We start from the raw sequence: 14,048 nt of genomic DNA, 5'->3' as shown, positions 1-14,048 counted from the left end.
TTCTGACTTGTGGAATGAGGATACTGCTATATTTTGGTTTCTTTGAGAGAGACAGGTTCCCAGAGCTCACCAAGGCTTTCTTTGTAGTAATTGGAATATTAATAATAATAATAATAAATAACAACAGCAATGACAACAACAACAACTCATGGCCTACAGGAACATAATTCTGAATGAAGAGACACCAAGACACGAGTGATCACGTACAAGAACACTTGTCAACACAGGTCCTTCAGCATCTGCAGGCCATGGAGGTGGCTTTTCTTTATGTCCCCTAATGCAATGATTTTGCAGTATTATCATACCCACAAATACAACCCTCAAGTAGAAGCAGAGTATTTAAAACCATTCTTTCTTTGAGTGTCGACCACATCTGTAAAAAGCAACCCTGAAATATATCATTAATGACACAGTTTCTTTTAACTCCAAAATTTTGTAGTACGTTTATTCTGTCTGACTGCGTTTAATATCCCTCCAGGATTTCCCTTTAAATAAGTACAGGAAGCCTCTTCCTCATCTAGTATTTCACACAATAAAACTTTTGAAGAAGTTAAAGCCATAATATTGATATATTGATGCCTGCAGCACAGCAAATTTCTTTCGGTAACAGCTGTCAGGCTCAGTGCTGCATCAGATCTCTTGATAGTGTTTATAATTTACTTATCTTCCAAGAGATTTCCAATGAATATGGACAAGAATTTTTAACAAATATCTTCTTTCTTTTCTTTCCCTTGTATATCCAAAATATCACTGACCTTGCCAAATATAGACTGATATTTTTATTGGCAACATAGCATCATAACTTGGACATTGCTAGTTTTGACAAGGATGTATCTGCCTTTCACTGCTGGATTTTATATCAGGCTGGATTTTGATGTCTATATAATAAATATACATACGTATATATATATAAGATATGTGCACTTATGCACAAATATTCTTCCATATTTGATGGGTTTTCCACAAGTATATTTTTGTTTCTCTTTTCCTTTTCCTTTTTTTATCTTGCCACCACAGATTATTTCACGTTGTTGAGCAGAAATAAAAAATGCTGCACATTAATAAGAATCTATGAATGAGTCCTACTAGGGGAATTTAGGAATGCTATCATAAATTTTCTTAGAACATCAACATTAAAAGGAAAATCACTTTCACTGCTAACTGAGACCAGTGTCAAGAAAAGGAGAGACAATATGTGACAGTACAAGATTAAAGATTTTTTTTTCGTGATCCTACTTTATAACTCTTGTTTGGATTTATATCATCAGAAGAGGCATCATCTCTTTCTCACCTCAGTGCTGCCTGTTGGTAGATCTCAGTTAGTCTTTCTGAAACCCAGAGTTATAAAGTGCAGTAGAAATTATCATAATAATGGTGTTAGACTCTCTCAAGCCTTGGGAGGACATGTAGGTCACTTATCAATAGCATTGTCTCATAGGTTAGGAAGAACCCTGAGAGAAACCAACCAACCCACTGCTATTAGTAGGAATAACAAGATATTGTGTACCTTTTCCTTCCATTTCAGTCTGTGAGCATTCTTATTGTAGGACACATTATTATTAATGTCTAGATTCTATTTCTAGGCATATGACTGGAAACTTATTCAAGTGATGACAGCAAATGATCCTTGGAAAAAGTCTCACGGTTTCCAAGAAAATGGAGGAATTTCACAAGTCCAGCAGGTTTGCAAATATATGTGAAGGTCAGATCACAAGATGAAGGGGTTTTGTGAAGTTCTGGTTCCTATTATTATTGCAATCAGCAGAGTAATTCAGGGTTTGTATTAAGGCAATAACAATAAAACCTGTCACTTGCTATCTCTGTCCAAATGATATGCATGTGACTTACTTTAAACATTCACAGATTACCCCCACCCCATCCCTATCAGAGGGTCAAGAAGATCTCCCAACTAACTTTTACACCTGCTTGAAGATAAGCCATGATGTGACACAGGTACCTGTGGAATAGATGGAAGAGGTGTGATGACAAGGTACATTCTCTCATATTGGCTGAAAGTTTATGACAAACAACAGAGGAAGTTCCTCTAGTTTTTTCCAGGTTGTACCTTGGCTTTGACTTCCCAGCAGCATTTAAACCCAAAGATCAATTAATGCCCACAGGCAAGGAAGAAGTCACACAAATCATGCTCTGCAGTAGTAGCCCTTTACTGCCAGTAATGGATGGTTTAGCCACGACCTGAGCCCTTTCCTAAGAGGGACAGGCCACCAATATTCCTCAACTATTCCTTTTCTTACACCTACTAATTTGCATAACTTCAGCCTTTCCATGAAGCTGCTGAGAAGGATTATTCAGAGAAAAAATGTTTGTTTTCCCTATGGCACACTTCAGACCTCAACAGTTATTCAGAAATACCTGATGGCCCACATTCATGGCCATGTGGGAGATGGCCATACATGTCTGTTAATGAGTTTATGATTTCAGATTTAGTTTCCATCTCTTACCTCTCTATCTGCTGTTCATAATAATGAGCTCAGGGACCTGATTCACTGGGAGGAGGGGAATCCCTTAACATTTTTTTTCTCATTCCCACTAACAGAAGCAGTACTGGGACATAATTGTGCATGTAATCTCAGAGGTGTTTCTGCTGCATTCTTTCAAACCAGCAAAGAGGAAATTTTCAAAGATATGAGGAAGTCTCTATTTGTTTCCCATTCTGAGAGCAGAATGGTCTAAAGTCAAAAAGTTTTTACATCAATCCTTTTGGGGAAACTTAAAGTAAATCTGAAACCTCTTTGAAACTACACAAGCATATTTCAAAGGAAGAGGTCAAAACCAGCAGAGAGCACAAACAAATCACCAAAGTATAAATTAGACACAACTTTTGCTAAAGCTATAAAGGGGGAAACACACAGTTTTAAAAATGCCCTTAATTACATCTTGCTTCAGCTCCGATTGCTTGCATCCCTAGAGGGAAGAATGCCTGATATAAAGGAGAGGTCTTGTTGTATTTGTAAAGATTGCCATTGTTTGGAGTGATTCAAAAGATGAAAAGGAGCCCAGTGTGAAAGAAACAAGAGAGACCGTGCAGTCCAACACCACTGAAAAGGCTTAGGGAGGCAAAGACGTGATTTCTGGGCATCATGCAATTTCTCAAATAACACCTGTTCCAATTAGCCTCTTGTCCCTGAGAGTCTGAGCTCTCCATGAGGCTGAAGCACAAGGTGGTTATCAAGCTTGTCCCCTGGCTGACGCTCCATGAGGAGAACAGCACCTGCAGCCAACTCAATGGGCCCTAGCAAGGTGAGATGCAAGGCCTGCCGTCCGTGAAGAAAGACAGTAAGGAAAATAACAGCAGCCTCCAAATCTAGCAAACTTCTGATACACAAGTCATCCAGGACCGTGCCTTATTATCGGGGCTCAGTATATGTCCAGAGACCGTCTTTGAGACAAAACAAGACAAGACTTCTGATGCCATTTAAAAAAAAGAATCCTACATTGTGGCAGGAAAAGGAGAAAAACAATTGCAAAGATTATTTTTCTATCCTGAACGGTTTTTAAATTACTGCTTTCAAAATTGCAAAATCCAAGGAGGAAGAAATGGAAGCAGGAGGTAACTCTAGGTTATTCAATATTTGAGACAAAAAAGGCATTGAAACAGTACCAACAAATACGGTGCCGTATGAGAATTAAAAGAGGAAAAACCCAGTATGTCTAAAGATTCATGTAACAGGCCATGTTCAGCATTCAGGAAAACTGATTTATCAAATAGACAGCTTCTTAAAAGAAAGTAGTGAAGGGATATCTAGCCCAGTCCTAGTCCAGGATATATGCCTCTGAAAGTCTTTATAGCTGCTCTCATAGTAACCGGGGCAAGCCTTGGCCTTTAAAAGCACAAACTCTTAGTGTGTACAAATTCTTACTGCAAAAGATAAAAAGAGGGAAACTGCAGTATCCAGGTGCGTGTGGAAAGATTTGTGTGAATTACAAAGGTCAGTGGGAAAGAGGCCTTCCAATCTGGTGTCTTAATCCTTGAGTTTATAAAATGTTACAGATACTATTTACTCACCTTGTACTGCACTATCCAAATCTGGAATTTTTGTACTGCCATTTGCACTGAAGTTAATGGGAATTAAGGCCAAATGTATTGGAACAAGATTATTAAATTTTACAACTTCCCACATCTTTAGAAAGTAGGGCTCACTCCAGGACACAGGTGTTCATCACAGGTATAAAACATGGGAAAGTTTTAAGTCACTTCATGAAATGTGAGTGACTCTTTCCCATTCACAAACACTGAGTCACCTGCACTGGCTGACCACCAGTGTATGCCCATTTTTTGTTCTCCCGCCGGCTTTATTCTTTTTTATCTGGTGTATTGTGAAGACTCAGGGACTTTCTCTTCTCTAGTTCCTCAAGGAGAGGTTACAGGGTTTTTGTAGAGGGTCATCTTGTCATTACTGGGTGGGTTTTTTCACCATGTTTTTGCTTCCAAACACTGCTATAAAAAAATGAGTTTTGAAAGCCTCACCCCCATGATGTCTCTGGGTAATAGGAATGCATCCCTTGTGTGACTTTATCGCCTGTATTTCAATAACTGCAGTAGGAAATCAGGCCTTCTTCTTGCTGAATAACTATTCTCAGTCATGAGACTACTCCTCATGCATGGTGATCAGCTCTGCTTGACAAGGAAAACCCCTAAACTGCCCTCGTGTAGTCAGAGAGGATTTGCTGTCTCATCCCACTGATGTGTTAGGTTCGGGATCTCATTTCTTCTCTTACCCTGTGGAAGGGACTAATGACTTCCAATGGCTGTAAATAATGCCTAAGATGGTAAATCTCCTGTCTCCTTCAGCTTTGCTGCCTAGAATATCCAGCTGAGCTGCTGCCTGGACAAACACCTCAGTCAGGACATATTAGAATGTGATCTGTCAAGCGGCAGTTATACAATGGAGATATTAATGTTTCAGTGCGCTGCTGCAGGTGCTATTTTTGCTTTAACTGAAGTGATAACATTTGCCCTGGACATGTTCCCTGGAAGAGGATGGCTGCTCTTTCGGCCTCTTACTTTCACTCATACACAAAGAAATTTTCCCCAGACCACAGGGTTACATCTGCCCAAAAAGAGCACTTAAAAAGCTACCTTCACTCACAGCTGCTTTATTGCCTTCAGTTCAGTACAGACACGACCTTTTTCTCTTGTTTTTTCCTCAGGAAGAACAGGGGTTCTACCTTGTTTGCTACAGCAATCCTAGGAAGAAGAAGATGCACATTTTAAGAATAATAGTGGTTTAATCAAGGGGACACCTTGCCCAGTGATTAAAACAGTAATGTCAAGTTCTTCCTTTTCCTGTTTTTAATCACTTTAATCTGGTTATAGGTCTGCACCCATTCTGCTGGTTTATATCCACTGGTTGTTTTGAATCTCATGAGGAGAAATTCTTGAAATTTCCATGTGATTACTAACGAGTCACAATGAATTATTGTTGGTGTGCTAATTTACAAATCTCTCTGAAATTCACCATTAAAGATTAAAGAAATTCATTAGTAAAGATTTAGTTTAGATTATGTGACTCATTTCTCTAGATGAAAATTTGAATGGACTGCATTAAATTGCTATCATTTTTAATAATATTTTTTGTTATTAATGTTATTCTTAGAAGTGCTAGTGAACCATTGACATAAGCAGTAGTTCATGTACCACAGAAAGCATTCTGGGAGCTGATTAGATTCCTCAGTATTGGAGTATGACAGAATCTAAGTGGAAAATATTTCTTCACAATGCTGAAGTGTGGAAAAAGCCTAGGAATATTTTGGCACCGTGAATGACGTTAGATAGTCACAAATTAAGTAAACAATTCATAAAAGCAGTAAAATCCATCTCTCTCAGCAGCTGGTAAGGATTTTGTTGCTTAGCCTGAAAAGGCTAAAGTGCCTAAATCCTACCTACATATGAGGAGACTTGAACCTGATCATCTCAAACCACTCCCTCCCCAATTCCCATAGGCACTCAGTCAAATTGGCAGGGCGTAGTCTGCCCAGAAAGTGACTCTTTCTCCTTTCTTTTTGGCAACAGTGGTGTATTTTGTGCATAATGTGTTAGTATTCACTGGAGCAGGGCTGCACATCTAGAACTTCTCCTTCCCAGCTGAGTGCTCTAACCTCTAGACTGTGAAGTATTTCTGCTGGATCCAGTTCCAGCACAAAGGCTATTTATGTTGTTTAGATTGATAGAACTTCAACAGAAAGACAGAGAGTCACATTCACAAACGTGTTACATGGTCTGGTGATGGGACCCTCCACTTAGAATAAAAGAGACATCAGATATCTGGAGGTAAAAGAAAGAGTTAAAAATAAGTGTCCTTTCACCCAGGATATCCCAGTATCTGGCTAGCCCATTATCCTCTAAACTACTTGGCCAAAAAGGCTTTCATCAGCTCTGGCTCTTCCTTTATCATGTGTAGGAGCAGACCTGAGAATTCCTATCAGCCTCAATCTGCAAGCACCAATATTACCTTGTAGCTGCTGTGGCTTGCGTATAAGTTAGAGATGATTTACCACTGAATCCTCCCACACAATTTTCCAAGATTTCTGGGTATGTAATTAACTCAGCTCTGTAATTCTGCACCTGAGATGAGCACCCAAGTGTTTGGTACAGCAGTTCTACTCACCACATTACTCAGGCCTTTTGTTGGATCTGTTTGCCGTCTTCTAAATTAGGTGGTTCTCTTTGTCTAGCAGCAGTAAATGTCTTTGGCCGAAACATAGATGCTAGGCAACCGAGAGGAATTTTTCAGACTTCAGATCTGGAAAAAGCCAGCTAGATGCCTGTCCTTTAGTGGCATTAGAGATGCTGCTCTTCAAACACCACCAAGGACTGCTTACTACAAGAAAAGTGTCATGATTTAGGTCCTTGCAAAAAGTTTTTGAACAGATGTCTGATGAATACACTCAAGGTCAGAAAACATGAATAAAATCACAGCATCTCTTGCTAGGTGGAGAAAAGTGAAGCTGGAGCATGAGCAGTGTAGAATACAACCGTATCAGAATCACTCAGTGTGAAAACATAAGGATGATTCAGTAAGTGTAAGGAAGAACCAGCCCTTAAAAGAAAGTATAAAAAGCAGCCAAAAGCCACAGAAGGGGCAAAGCTCCCAAATGCAAGTTAAGAAAGATATCATTTTAAGCCTGCCCAGTTTTTGCATTTGAGTCACACACAGGATCTGGATGCCCTTGAGCTATGACGTGGATGATTCTTCTTCTTGCTGCTATCAGCATATCCAAGGTCACTTGCTCTGCTTCATCTCAGCTGGGTCAGGAAGGCATTGCTGACTCACAATGCTTCAAGAAAACACTGCAGGATGGGGGGAGTGGGCAGGTATTAGGGGAAGGTGAAGTCATGGAATCCATTATAGCAGCTACAAGGCTCTTCAGTGAATGGTCAGTGGCTCCTTGTGTCACTGCCTGGAGCTTTGCAAGATCCCCCAGTGGAATTCTTCAGCCACTCAAAGCAGATGACCACCCAGGGCAGAGGTGGGTGGACATGCACAATCCTCCTTTGCAACTGCAGCAGGACAGTGGCTAGGGCTACAATGGATGACTTTTGTGGCTATTGTTTTCTGCTGGGGCCAAACTATGTGGGGTGGGTTTACCTTTAGGACTACAGCATTGTGCACGCACAGAGCTGCTGACTGCAGTGGCTGCCCAGTATGCTGGAATGAGTTCAGCCTTTGTGGTGCCTCTTGGATGTGATGGAGAGTTTTATAGCTGCCATAGTCCAGAGGGGCTGTGGGGTGAAGTGGACTGGAAACACCAGTCCAGTGGTGACAAACCCTTTTCTTCTGTCCTTTCTTGCTCAACTCCTGACTGAATGAAGAGCACCAAAAATTCCTTCCCACTTCAGGTCAGTTATGTTTCCCAAGTCACTCAATTTTCTCTCATAAAATATCAGCGTAGAGCTTTGCACCAGGACCCATCATGGACAGCCAGAATAATTCTCGCAATTACCTTCAAGTTATTTTAGTTGATATTAAACTAAGCCTGTGTAAACAAGGGGCTCGTGTAATTAAATTATCCTCCAAGAGACAATGTTAACTCTTAATGAAGCTTTCCCCATACATATGGAGGTTTTGAATCTGCCCTTAGTAGTTAGTGATACAATTTGCAACATTTCTTCACTGAAATAAATGGACTAATTTGTCTGTCTTGCCTTTTTCTCAGCTGCTATCACAAAGTTTGTGGGAATATAAATATATTTGAGACTTCTACCCTTTTTTTTTTTTTTTTTTTAATTGTCTTGAAACTAAGTCAACAGTTTCCATAGTCTTTAGGAGGGCAAAGGACAGACAGATAACAGGGCCTCTTAAGTTTCACTGCCCTTGGAAGATAGGCTAAAAGAGCTATTTCTTTTTCCTAGCAGTCCTTAAGGGATTTCATGATGAAAGAACATGCCTGGAAAGCTAAATAATAAGAAAACTGTCATAAAAAGCAATGGCATATTTTAGAAAACACAAGGTGAAAGAATTCCCCCATCCAATTTGCTTCCATCTGATTGGTGATGTGTCATATTTATGCAGGGAAATAGGTTTCTGAAAAAGGTCATAATGGGCTCACATATGAGCCATTTTTTTATAAATGGCTTCTTCTCTTTTGTGAGTAGATTATTAACTCTCTACATACCATAAACAGAAGAAGATCTTGGATCTCCTAGGGAATTTCTCAAAGAAGGGATGGACCAGAGCCTGTGTTAATGGAATCCAAGCCTTAAATTTAGAGTATTCACCCATGACTAAGAGTAACATGAACATCAAAAATAGACAAATGATTGAAACTTTAATCTATCAGGTGTCTTTGGAAGATTTTTAACAAAATGTTCCTTTTCCAGGTAATTTTATTGCATGCTGCACATTTCTTTCCAGTTGTGAACAGCTGGATGCTTTGGGTTCATTTCCTGCTGGTAGAGCTCTGGCTGTGGGGCCTTGCACTAAAGGATATATTCACATCGCACCACAAGCTTAACAGCGTTAGTGTCTCTGATCTGGAACTCTGCAAACATACCAGCCCTGGCATTCCTTTTTGTTGAGCAGGAAATCCAATCTCAAAACCAGCAGGTTTTCATATATAGCTTGGAGTCTGTGTGCAGAAGTGAGGGATTTTTGCTTGCCAATGCGTGTGTGTATCCGTGCCCCTGGGCAGATCAGTATAGCCAGAGTAAGAGTACACTGTCAAATTCTGGCTCCACTCTAAGCTCGCATGCAAACAGAAATTGCCCAGAAATATTGAACTATAACTACAAGAGAAGAAAATATCTGTGAATAAAAATTCAGTGTTCAACTATAGTAATTCAGTTTTACCTATCCTCTGTTTTCTTTGGGAATTTTAAACCCCTTTCAGGACTGGATCTTTCACTTCCTCTGTCTCTGAAGCAATGGTGTTTTGTGAATGAATGGTGTTTTGGTCACACTGACAGCATGACAGCCTTCATAGTCAGGGCAGCTCCTGGGGCTGGCAGGGTTTGCCGATGAAATTGTTTCCAAACCAGCAGTGACGTAAGAGCTTCCAAGCTCCTGTCCAGGATAGAACCTGGAAAATAGAAGGAGAACACATTAAAAATCTTCTTTCCTTTGCTTCCCAAGGGAGGAAAATGGGTTGAATAAGCCCAGCAGAGTCTGTGAGGACTTCTGACTGATCCCACTGGACCCCAGGGACAAACAGGTCATTTCAGCTGCAGAAAAATGGTCGTCAGCTATGTCAGTAGTGAACACTGACACAGCTATGTCAGTAGTGAACACTGTAGTTGGTGAGTTCACCAACTGATGGGTCTGGAGTTTATCCTGACAGCAGCAATCACGCCTCTGTTGGAAGCCCCGCTGCTAGTGGCAAATTGGATTGCATCTGACTAGTCCCCAGGCTTCCTGTCTTCTCCTGAAGCACCCAGATCAACTTCCCGGATTTTTCTGAAATATCTTGCTGTAAACATGCATAGAAAACACAGTGGAGCTACCTATGCCAGAACAACTGTGTCAGTTATGTGTTTAGCTCTACCCTGAAGGAGCAGATGTGGCTCTGCATGCTGTGTTGGTGTCTGTGTCAGACCTGTTTGAGGAAGAAAGTGACAGGGAAGCAGAGACAGGGTGATCTACCCTTCATACCAGGGTTTGTATTGGTCCCTGATACAAGCAGTTTGCATCACTCCTTCTTCTTAGCACAAATCTTTCCAATTAATTGAACAAGAGAGGAGTTAGGCCAGTGCTGAGGATCTGTAGATGTCTTACCTACAGCATTGCCAGGAACTGGCCATTCAGTATGAATTAGAGAAAGAACAGATGACTTGAAACCTTATAGCTTAAATCCTATTAAGATATAACAGTTCACTTTTCCTGTGCAGCTTGAGAAGATAAGAAAGGAAGGCTGTAGATAGCAAAATACGTCTTGAAGTGTTTTGTCCTTTCCTTTGTTGATGACATTCTATGGGATATAGAGAGAAAGACCCAGGAAAAGCCTAAGGGGACAATCTTGACAGAACTCCAACTAGCAATTTTTTTAGGCTTTTTACTTCAGTCCTGCTCTCCAGTGTTAATCATATCTGCACAGCAGCTGGGGAATTATTCCTCTGTCTTCAAGTTTTCCTTTCCCCATTTAGATGTATTGATTTTCTACTCTGCTCTTCCATGTTCTTGAAACTACCAGTACACTCTCATCCCCAAATCCCAGCTCCTTTGTCTTCCCCTCTTGCCAGATTAGGGTTTACAGCCCTTCACTCTTGAATCCTGCCAGAGGTTACTGAAACCATGCAACAGCAGTCACTGACCTATAAGTAGCCAGGGAGGTCAAGGGCAAGAGAGGACAGTATTGCAAGTCCTCTCTTGTGGGGGCTGTCCTTGGGGCTCAGTTTCAGGAGGCACAGAGTCTGACCTGCAGGGAGCTGAGGGCTCCTTTCAGGGGGCTCACCCCCACACTGATGGCTCCACAGCAAACACTCAATAATGCTGCAGCGGTGGCTGCTGAGCTGCAACTGCTGCTGGTGACACCACTCATTATTTTCTCCCTTTACCATCTGCCTGTTTTATAGAGAGATTGTCTATTGCTTTCCACTTAGGTTAGCAGTTTTGGTGGCCCTGATTCTTCTTTGGGGCCATTCTCCCTGGCATTGGTAGAGACAATGAATATTGACAGTGCTTTTGTGGAGGGGCACTCCTCTGTCTTCCATGGGATTTTTGCCAGAGGACATACATTATTGTTTGACTGTTCTTCTTCAGATCTGACCAGAGATCAGAAAGTTAGGAAGTGTCCTCTGCAAAGTCTGACACTAATGAATGACCCCATGATGGCCAGTCCAGGACAGACTGCCCTGCCAGGCTCTTTTTCCCTGACAGCTGGAGAGCTGCAGGCAAGTAGCAGTTTTGTGTAGTAGGATAGTATTATATACAGCAGGCATAATACAAAATGAATGAGTGTTTCTCTTAGAGTGAACGAATGAATTGCAATCCCACATCCAGAGAATGTGGAACTGAGGATCATGCTGCGAAACTGTTAATAAAGAAATATGTTTGTGTCAAATGGCATAATTTACTTCCTTTAAAATGAAATGTTTGATGGATTTGGGGTTTAATCTGATTTCACATATAGAATATATATCACACCTTATCCTGTAAAAGCATCTGTTAAGCCTGGCCACATGCATACGCAGATGCTGATTTTACAACACATGCAATGATAGGCACCTGAGAAACTGAGATCAGTGAAAAGCTGATAATGTGTTCTTGACACCACAGAGTGTGAAAGGAATTTACAGTGAATAGAGATAGTTAAAGTAAAAATGTATGTGAATGCAGGCTCTGAGTTAATAGCCATAGCATCTTTGTCCTTTATTCTTCCCAAAGTAAGTAGGTAAGGGAGCAACAATGCAATGTTTGCTGGAGAGCTCATTAGCACTAATGGTATTATGATATCAAGCAGGGCTGAAAGATGAACTTCAAAAACAGTCACAAGTGAAGGTGACTGGGAGGCAGTTTTATCACATGTAAGTAGGGTAATACCAGAAAATTGAAAACTGTTCTCAGACTAGAACTGCCAAGGTATTTCCTCTCTGTGAAGACAGGAACCTGTGGTTTCGAATTTAAAACGTGTTCCCTGCGATCTCAGCGGCTTCATCTGTATGAGTGAAATAGAGCCGGGCAGCGCAGAAGCTCCTGCTGTAAACTGCCAGCCAGCCGCTGCAGTGTCCCACCAGCAGGACCATGGTGGACAGAAGGCATCCTCACCCACACACCCTTCTCCTGTCAACACAGCAGAAGACACGAGGGGTTCAATACAGAGCTGCCCTGCTTCCAGCCCCCTCAAAGCTCCTCAAAGATTAGGATAGGAAATGGCTGTGGATGCAGAGACCAGGCATGATGGCATACTTGGTGAGGGCATCCGGGCCCCTGAGGTTACGGCATCACAGGATGTAGGAACTGAGCTCAGGCTGTTGTGAATGACTAGACATCTGGGAAAAAACTGGCAAATACCGTCTCTCTGTCCTTCAAAGTCTGTTGGAAGTTGGTTAAAATAATGTAGGTTGATTTTGGTGAACGAATAAATTCCAGTGAATAGCAGGATTGAGAATTGTGTTTGTCATCTCTGCTTTGCCAAGAACTGCCAGAGCACCACACCTAGGGTCTTTACACGAAGACCCTAGGTGTGGTGCTCTGACAGCTCTCAGGAGTCAGCAAGCAACAAAGACTAATGGAACGTTTAAATTTATAGATTTTGTTCAGGGTAGGTACATTCAGGGAAAAAATAGAAGCTTTCAGGATATTTAGGATAAAAATTAGAAAACTATTTAGATTCGATTCATGAATCTATTGGTCTAGAGACTTACAGGTTACAGGATCTATGGGTCTAGAGGTGTTATAGGTAATATTTTCATCTTTTGCAAATCAACGTACCCATATAGGAAAAAATACAGAGCCCAACTGAAGCAATATTAGAGAATAAAAAATAATTTAAATACCAGAACGGTACTGAAATTCTGTGTAGCTTGATATTGAAATACCTCTGAAAAACCAGGATTGAGTACCTATCAGAACTTTTTAGTAGCAGGCTTTTGCTAAAAAAGGCAGTAAAAGGGATTAAAGATATAACTGTGTTTTTGTGGCGTGGCTAGCTAGACTGAATTATTAAGGGCATTGAACCCCAGAGAAGAATGAAAATTACTTTGGAGTAAAGGTGATCTAAATGGAGAACTTTAATTTTAAACCCTTTGAACTACAGGAGTGGAATAAGGTCACGTTTGAAAGATTAGATTTTGCTGCCTCAGTTTTGGCTGTGCTTCAAAAGACAAACCCAGATGGAGACAACTTTCAGCTCCATGTTCCTCTAAGAAAGACAAGTGTGAGGTCAGACCTGCTGCAGAAGGGATGGCCTGGCCTGCTTGCCTCTGACCATAGCTAACAGGTAATCTCTGCCACCAGTCACTCCGCAATGTGGGGATGAACTCAGGTTTTTCAATCAGACTGTTGTTTATAAAATGTTAAATACCTCTTCAGGCAAAATAGGTACTATCAGCTTCAGCATAACCTGAAAACAACTAAAACAAGCCAAACCTGAACATGGTAAATCTACTGAAAATAGGACATAAAGCAGTTCATGTTCTCTGTCCCACCTGCACACCCCTCCACTCATCACTTTTCTCAGGGACATGACAGAAGGAAGTTTGCCTTTACAGACTCACCTATGGCTCTAGGAAATCAGACATCAGACCTAATGTTTCTATCATCTTCCATGGATTCAGGAGGTTTTGAGGGAGCTGTGTTTGTACACTTTCACTAGTATTTCCAAATGTTAGGACTTTTTGTCAATTTTCATGGTACAGCTAATGCCATGACCTTTTTTTTTTTAATAATAATAATTTAAGCAGTTGATTTTTATTCTGTTAAAGAAATAGCTGGACAACTTTAGCTCCTGATTTTAATCCTTCCAATTTGCCCTCCAGTGACAACCTATCTTGAATGAAGTTTCTGAGGGTTACTTAGTCTCTCATCAAGAAGGAAGCATTTTTAGAGATGTGTTAACTGTTAACAGTTGAACTCTATGATATTAGAGGTATT

This window comes from Hirundo rustica, chromosome 1 (assembly GCF_015227805.2).
Source record: "Hirundo rustica isolate bHirRus1 chromosome 1, bHirRus1.pri.v3, whole genome shotgun sequence".
Classification (NCBI taxonomy): Eukaryota; Metazoa; Chordata; class Aves; order Passeriformes; family Hirundinidae; genus Hirundo; species Hirundo rustica.
The sequence above is the reverse complement of the archived record's forward strand: the minus strand, read 5'-3'. Positions refer to the sequence as shown.